General features: G+C 34.0%; 1 pseudogene; it reads left to right on the top strand.

Annotated features, from left to right (window-relative positions):
• Nucleotides 1-4,258: 4,258 nt before the first annotated feature.
• Nucleotides 4,259-6,517, top strand: LOC125821769 (replication protein A 70 kDa DNA-binding subunit B-like; annotated as a pseudogene).
• Nucleotides 6,518-8,341: the final 1,824 nt, after the last annotated feature.

Here is an 8,341-nt window from a genome sequence, read left to right as displayed (position 1 = left end):
TTTGTATAACCTTAGTGAAAATCCTGTCTCCATCATTGAATTTGGAAATTCACTTTTCTTTCACATCTCATTTTCCTTTACCCTATGTTCTGAGACAACTTTTATATGTTTGTGTGGCACTTCTAAGCGATTTTCATCATACATGTAATGCCTTAAGCAAACACCTTTTATTTGTGATAATGATTCTAACATTTGCTCTTGTTAGGTTAATTTCTTCAGGACTATTTTTACATTTTCCGTCAATATCTGAATAATTTACACATTCTGTTCATTTTAGTGTCTGTAGCCATTTATACATTTCTGAACCATGTGGCTAAGAACAGAAGAAGTTTCAGCATTACTGTCAAGCTGGTACCTATATTTTCTTCATTCTTGAACAAGTTACATAACACATACTTCACCCATGTCAACTGCTGCTGTCAGTTATTTGTAAACATTTTGTCTCTAAAACTTTTTCCATTTCTCCTAATAATCTTGCACAGACACAACAGTGGAGCTGTACTGCTGAACTTCTTACTAATCCTCAATTTAATGGGACACAACCACTTGGCAAATCTACCTCCATCAAAAGTACAGCTGGTCTATATAATTATTCTAAACATTACAATCCAATTAGCCATCTAACAACTCAACTAATATGACAAGAGAGCAACATGAATGCCAATTCAGAGAAAGAACTGCTACTTTAGATCCTTCAAATTAATTGAGCTTTTTTAAAATGCAAAGCTTCATCATTATAACTGCTAATCTGCATTTTATGATGCTTCCTAACGTAATGAATGCTTTAGGCAGAAATACTTCAATAAACACATTCATTTCTATCGTACAAGCATTGCACTTTCACCAACTACAGTGTCTTATGCCAATAGAGCGATCACTTATCTTCAAATCAAAACGCAAGTTTAGTGCACTTCATTGTTCTTTTAAGTAACGTAAGTAAGACTTCAAAATTGCAAGCTGTCTTACCTCTTTGTATGCGCCTGTATTTAGGTCTGAGGAGGTACAGAACGACTGCAAGAAGCCTTGAATCTGGATCATCGCTACATTAAAGCTTATTCTCGGCATTCAACTACTACCAAAGAACTTCGGAAATTGAAAGAATCAATTGAAGGTATAGTTAATCTTCAAATGTTACCATATGTAGAACTGTTATATTCAGGTTTCCTGTCTGATGCACATGTAGCAGCACAAATGAGATTTAAGAGAGATTTTCATTCTGTAAAGACTGCCTGAGATTTAGCGCAGATGCTTTTCATAAAGATCTCCATCAGCACCAGAAGCTTTAGTATTCAGTTGTACAACATCATCATCCTCCGCTTCCAAAGCTTGTACTATTTTTTGGATCAGTGACGCATCCACAGCACAATTTTTAGCAGCTTCTTCCTCGTGAATTAATACTCTACTTTCCAACTCTTTGAACTTTTCCAAATACAACTTCAGTTTTGCCTCAACCTCAGCTTTTTCATTTTTTAGCTCCTCATTTTTCTTCTGCGTATCCTTCAATCAATTCTCCATCGATTGAAGGATATGCAAAAGAAAAATGAGGAGCTAAAAAATGAAGAAGCTGAAGTTCACGCAAAACTGAAGATGTATTTGGAAAAGTTCAAAGAGTTGGAAAGTACAGTATCAACTCAGGAGAAAGAAGCTGCTAAAAATCGTGCTGTGGATGCGTCACTGATCCAAAAAATGGTACAAGCTTTGGAAGCGGAGGATGATGATGTTGTACAACTGAATACTAAAGCTTTTGCTGCTGATGGAGATCTTCAGGAAAAGCAATTGTCACCACCTAGGCCTCTATTGGTTGACTCAACTGCAAATCGAAATGGAAATGAAAGTGATAAATGAAGACATGAAGGTATTATTATGCGTATATCTGTCTTGTTGACCTTTTTTTTTAAAGTTATGTACTCAATTTCTGTATGGTTTTCAATTTTGGTTAGGGACTTACAGTTATTGAGTGATTCCTTTTGTGCTATGCTTAAGCTTTACTTATCTATGCATGCATGTTGTAATATTTGCTTGGCTTTGGACCTAAAGCTAACTCCTAAGTATTTATGTGGAACTGGAAATGTGCTAGACACTGATATGGTAATTGCGTGTAGTGGATGTGGTTTGTATTCCTTTGTCTTTAATTTCAAAGTCTATGATTAACATGGTCACATGAGTGTAGCTGCAGGCAGTGGTAACACGGACTTCATTTGTACAAAAATGAATCTGGTTAATTGTCCTGATGTCCAGACATTGCATCCCATGCCTTCTGCTGGTAGTTCTGCTCAAGTCAATACCAATGTTTCCAACATACAAAAGAAAAGACGCCATTCAGAGCAACCAGGTACAGATGATTTGTCACGCTTCTTCTTACATTTCGTTTGTTACTTCTCGCATTCAACCCACATCTCAAGTTAGCACTAATGATTTACTCAATTTCTAAATGTTTTTAGATCCATTGTTCAACATATATTGCAAATGAAGAAAATCTAAATTACATTATTTTTGTTATACCAATAGAGCAGTATTAATCTGTGTGTGTTTGTCAACTTACTATTTTTGCTACCATACTAACCAGATGACACATGATTTGATGTGTCTGTCTGTCTCTGTGTGTATATATATATATATATATATAAAGTATATATATATATACATAGATAGATAGATAAATAGATAAATACAGAAATATTTTTTATCCTTATTTAGAAAGAACAATTAAAGTACAACTGTCTTCATACAAATTCATACAGTTTTGGTTGCCATTGAAATAATGCCAAAAAGCAGACAAAATCATTACAGTAGGTAGTCAAATGTAATTATTTTGTCTCTTTTTGGACTACCAAATGTACTGATTTTCTGCCTTTTTGGCACTATTTCATTGGCAACCAAATCCCCATGAATTTCTAACAAGACACATGTAGTTTTTTTGTCCTTTATAATTTCTATATTTGTAAAATAAATAAAAATAACAAATTAGATAAGGGTAAGGTAATACATATTTTTATATATATATATATATATTTTTTTTTTTATATAATATTACCCTTATATATATATTACTGATACAATAGAAATTTAATAGCCTTTCATTGAAGAACAAATTTTGCTCCCTTTCTCAGGTATTATTTCTTCCCTTTTCATCTTTTCCCTCTTCCCAGTTTCAATTTTTCTTCCAGATTCTTCTTATCACCAAAACAGAAAAAAAAAATAGATCAAAATTATAGTTATTAGTTGGACGTCAATTACTATGGTATTACATTTGTACTCATATTGCAAATGTAAAACCCAAAGTAATAGCCTCCCTTATGAGTTTCCTGTTTGATGGCTCATATTTAATGCTTTCAATACTATTCAATCTTTCATAGATATAACATGGGCCTAGGAGTATGCTTTTACCTTAATCCCCAACATCATCAAAATATCGCCACAATAGCTGTTTTCTTTTGTGTTTTTTTTTGCTTTCTTTTTTTGGAAATTTTAAATAGTAACATCAAAGTTTAGTTTCTATGAATAAAGTTTTTCATATTGTTTTTCCTAAATGTATAGTGATTTCACTCAAGTTTCAGAGATAATTGTTGCTGTTTTAATATTCTGCAACATTTTCTGTCCCTGTAACAACTTTTCTGTGAAAAAAGAATTGTCCAACTGTACTTTGCACATTAATAATGCCTGCTAACTGATTTTATGTCTTCATTGAGCTCCGCTAAAGGGCCCTAACAGATTTACACATGACTCTACTTCTACAATGACAAGACTGTTGTTTTTCTTTTCATTTGTTCTTCATTTTGTTTTTGTTTGGAAAATACAAAGTTTATTATGTTTCCGCTGTTTATATCTCATACGACCCAATAGTAAGAGGTACAACTCTCAAGTAGTATACTTTGTTTGCTCATTTTGGCTGTAGCTGCTTTCTTTGTATCCAATTATCAAACTCCTACTTCGACATTCTACAATTGTACAACAGTATCTCATCATTGAAAAAGAACTAATAGCACGTAAATGGTTACCCAATGAAGATGGCAGCAAAAGTCAATAGTATGATACATGCTAGGTCGTCTTTTATGAGTTTGTACTCTACGTTCAGTCTTTGTCCTAACTTGCTTTTACAAGAGTTTCTTAATTCTTTGTTTCTACAACAAAAGCTCATTTACGCAGCTGGAAGGTGCTTTTTACTCCACACTGCTGCTTTCATTTGATTCGTTTTCCCCTTTTGTCTAAACAGCTGAAACAAGTACTTTGACTTAATATTCATCTTATCCTGCAGCTACTACTATTTGGTTAACTATATTTCCTATAGACATGGTACTAAGAGTGAACATCGACCAAATAGAACCAGCAACACGCGATTGGATTTGCAAAGTTCAAATTGTCGAAATAGGACGCCCACGAGAAAGCCTTGACAAGAAATGTACATTCCAAAATTTGATTTTGGAAGATGAAGAGGTCATTATTATATTTTATGTTATCACTATTGCTCTTTTCCTCTCAACTTAGTTAATCTGAACTTTCTATAACTCTTACTTTCAGGAATGCCAAATTAAGGCTGTTATGTACGCTGACGAAATTGAGCAGTATGCAGCTACGCTTAAACTCTTCCATACCTACCTGATCTTTACTGCAAGAGTGAAAGTCTCCCCAGCTTCATACGGCAAGCCAATACATAAATTTTACTGGATTCTTGACAAAGAAACAGTAATTGAACAAATCAAACCATCTCATGAAGTTGAAAAACCACTTCCACCGCCAACCAAGCTGAATATCACAAGCTTTGACCGCATTCCTCATCTGATGGTTGATTCTGCTGCTGAAATAGGTATATCCATCGTAATAGCTATTATCAGACTGAAATATACATCTGCACTGCTGCAGAAGACTTGCAACAATTCATTATATATTACATACGCAGATATACTAGCAATTGTTCTTCGTTGTGGTCCTCAAAGAAATGCCGGTCGCAGTCATCATAGGTGTCGAGAAATTACCCTTTGTGACAATCAGTAAGTATAACATTTCACATTCTCTTTACCCCTTTTCTGCAAATATTTCGAATCAGTAACCACTTTTTCCCTTTCTATGTTCACATCATCAATTATCGTCTAACCATTATTATAGTACTTACTCTTCTGTCCTTATGTTCTCACACTGTCAGGAAAACGCAGTTTCTCTTCACTCTATGGGAGGATTTCGGAGAAATAGAAGGACATGAAATTGCCTCTAAAATGGCAACAGAGGCAGATCTGCTTGTAATCCTCGGAAGAAGTATAAGAATCTCTACTTATCAAGGTACGTATACGGTTAACTTCTTACCAACATAATGTTATACAATAACAAAACAATGTACAACCTATATGTTATACAGGGTTGTCACTGCAGACTAGGTACAATTCCACACTACGTGTGAATCCGAATTACCCACAGGCAGTGGCACTCATGAACTAGTACTGACATTTCATATTTATTCTATAGCTTTAAATTGCATCTAAAGAACCTACTAAACATATTATCTATTCTAACAATAGGGCAAAAGAAAACAAAACAATGTTGTTAAGTTGTCCATCAGAGAAAACCTCAACAAGCTCATCTACCGCTCCCATGATAGTCACTACTACTGGCCAACAACTTCTCTCTATTGCATAAATCTCATCAGCACCTTCTGTAAGTCATACTTCAACTTGCTCATTTGAGAGTATCCTTATTCAGTTTCTCATTCTGTAGCTTTGCCAAAATAATCAAAACTTCCAACAGATGGGAGTATTCTACGTTGAAGCAGAGATGGCCGTATTAGATGAATTCCAAGACTTTTGCGTGCTTGAATGCTCAGGATGCAAACAGAAGAAGCGGACAAAGGATAGAAAGGATTTTGACTGTTCAAAATGCAATCGGAAAACAGCCTTAGTGCCTCGGTACTATACTTTTGAATTCTAAATTACACTTTCTACAAAATATAGCATATACTATACACATATTTGAAACTTGCCTTCATTTCAGCTGTAGCTTCCAAATTGATCTTATTGACAATACTGCTACAACCACAACATCTATCTCTGCTGAATTAGGAGAAAAAATACTGTCCATGACAGCAGAAGACATATTTGACATAACTTGCACTAAGGTTATCTCTCATTCCCACTGGCTACTTGAACACACTTATTGTCATAATACCATATATCTTCAGCACAAACAGTTTGCCATATATGCTTTGTTCTAAACTATTTATTCTAACTTGTTATATTTACAGCGACAATCATTGTCTCTTACTCATGTCCATGAGATGTTGTCAAACAAAGTATTCGCAATTCAGCTAAGGAAGTCATCTTGGGCCAGCTCAAATACCACACATGCAACTTTGTCCATTCTTTCCTAAACGGAAAAACAACATGCTCCACAGACCACCACTGATAGGACTTCTAAAAAGATAAAACCTTTGGAAATAAGTGAGGTAGAAGTGATGGCAACAACTACTGCAACTGGTTCTTCAAATGCACCGCCAAAAATTGAACCACCCACACCAACCAAAAAGGTCTAAAAGGTCAGTCTACATCTCCCTTTCACACCAAACTATAGCTCAGAATGATTACCAATTCCACATATTTACAATTAATTCAAAAATTCCTGCTAAAAGCCTCTACTTTTACCTGTAGTTTACTTTCTTTTATACACGTATCCATATAGTTCCTGTAAAACATTGTAAGCGTCATACTTATGTTATAGTGCTGCTTTCGCACTTGCTCTTATCTCCTTTAAAATTTCACAATTTTTTTATGTTTATGTCTGACATAACATTGCAAAGCCCCACATTAATTCAGGGCTAAAAACTCTCTATCCATGTTCATATCCATGCTCAAATCAATTGGTTAACATTTTCTTTTTAATTCCTCATCTTATGTTGACTGTTGAATTAGCATATTTTAGTTACAACAATTCACACACTGCATTACTTCACAGTTAGCAGCAGCTCTTGTGCACACTCACAGGAATTTATTACTCCTTGCTATTTCTACTCCTTCCAACAACTCAATTGACATCCAAGCAAACTGCCTTTCAACACTAAAAAACATAATCACAGTCAAAGAAATCCTTATGTCTCCTCTGTGTTTGTGATAGCATAAAACTGTAGCCTCCTTTTGCTCTTTCGTTAGTGTTTATCAATTCACACTCCAATATAAGCCTATTTACATGTTTTTCTGGATAACTTGCACTGCATACATTCTTCTACATTTTTCTTATTCTACTTTGTTAAGATGTCCTACACATTAATACAAACTTATCAGTAGGAACAATAGGAATGAGGTTTCTGTCTACCAGCAAATCTATCACTTTTATGATGATTCCATGCATTTCTTTCTACTTTATCCCTATATTAAAATAACTTTCCTATCTGTTGCCATATTTGCACTTTCTAACATACTTTAAACTGTGTAATTGCAGGAACTCCCTCAAACCGTTTTGTCACTTTTGCTTTTGATAGGGACAATATAATGAACGACTCTCCCTATGCTCTGGTTTATTTCATGAGGAAGGTTAGCTATGGACAAGCAAACTGCAGTGCCCTCTAAATATGATACTGCAACATGTATATTATTTTTGTTATATTCCATTAGTTAGTATGTGCGAATCGTTCAACTCGACATCATACTGATGTCTATTGTACATATTCTGAATATTTCTAATAGTACATATTATAATATATGATATTATCTATCTTCTACAAACGCCCTGACCCTTGATTCATTAATATTACGACACTTTTACGCGCATAATATTTTGACTATTGGGCCCGTGCTTGCCACGGGCTTCCCTACCCTAGTTATATATAGAGAGCATAGTTATTGATGGAATTTGCCTTCATAGTGTTTTATTAGATAACATATAAATGCTTTGGGATAATATTTTCTGATTTACATATTAAATATCAAATAAATAAAAGAGCCAATTATTTTTCAAAGAAAATATTTTCTCTAGAAAATATTTTCCTTTTGAAGTGATTACTTTTGTTAATTCATTTTATGTTGTTGTTCCCTCTTGGGAACTAGTAAAAGCTAGGGTTTGTTCTTTTACTCTGGAGAAAGACTTAATTTGTCTTTTTTGAATTCTTTTGCTTTTGTGGGAGATATTAAGATAACAATTGAATAAAAGAATGATCTTTTAAAGGATAATTGGACAAGTAAGAAAACGTAGTGAAAATATTAAAATCATACATGAAAATATTAAAATCATACATGAAAATATTAAAATCACAACAATATTGGAGCAAAGGTTGATGTTTAGGACAAACATGACAATAACTTTGTGAATTTATGAAGAAAAGATTTGATTTTAGGCCAATAGTGACCACCTAAAAGATTTGATT

This window comes from Solanum verrucosum, unplaced genomic scaffold (assembly GCF_900185275.1).
Source record: "Solanum verrucosum unplaced genomic scaffold, falcon-dt-bn FXZP01000210.1, whole genome shotgun sequence".
In the NCBI taxonomy this organism is placed as follows: Eukaryota; Viridiplantae; Streptophyta; class Magnoliopsida; order Solanales; family Solanaceae; genus Solanum; species Solanum verrucosum.
This window is presented reverse-complemented; position numbering and strand designations above follow the sequence as displayed.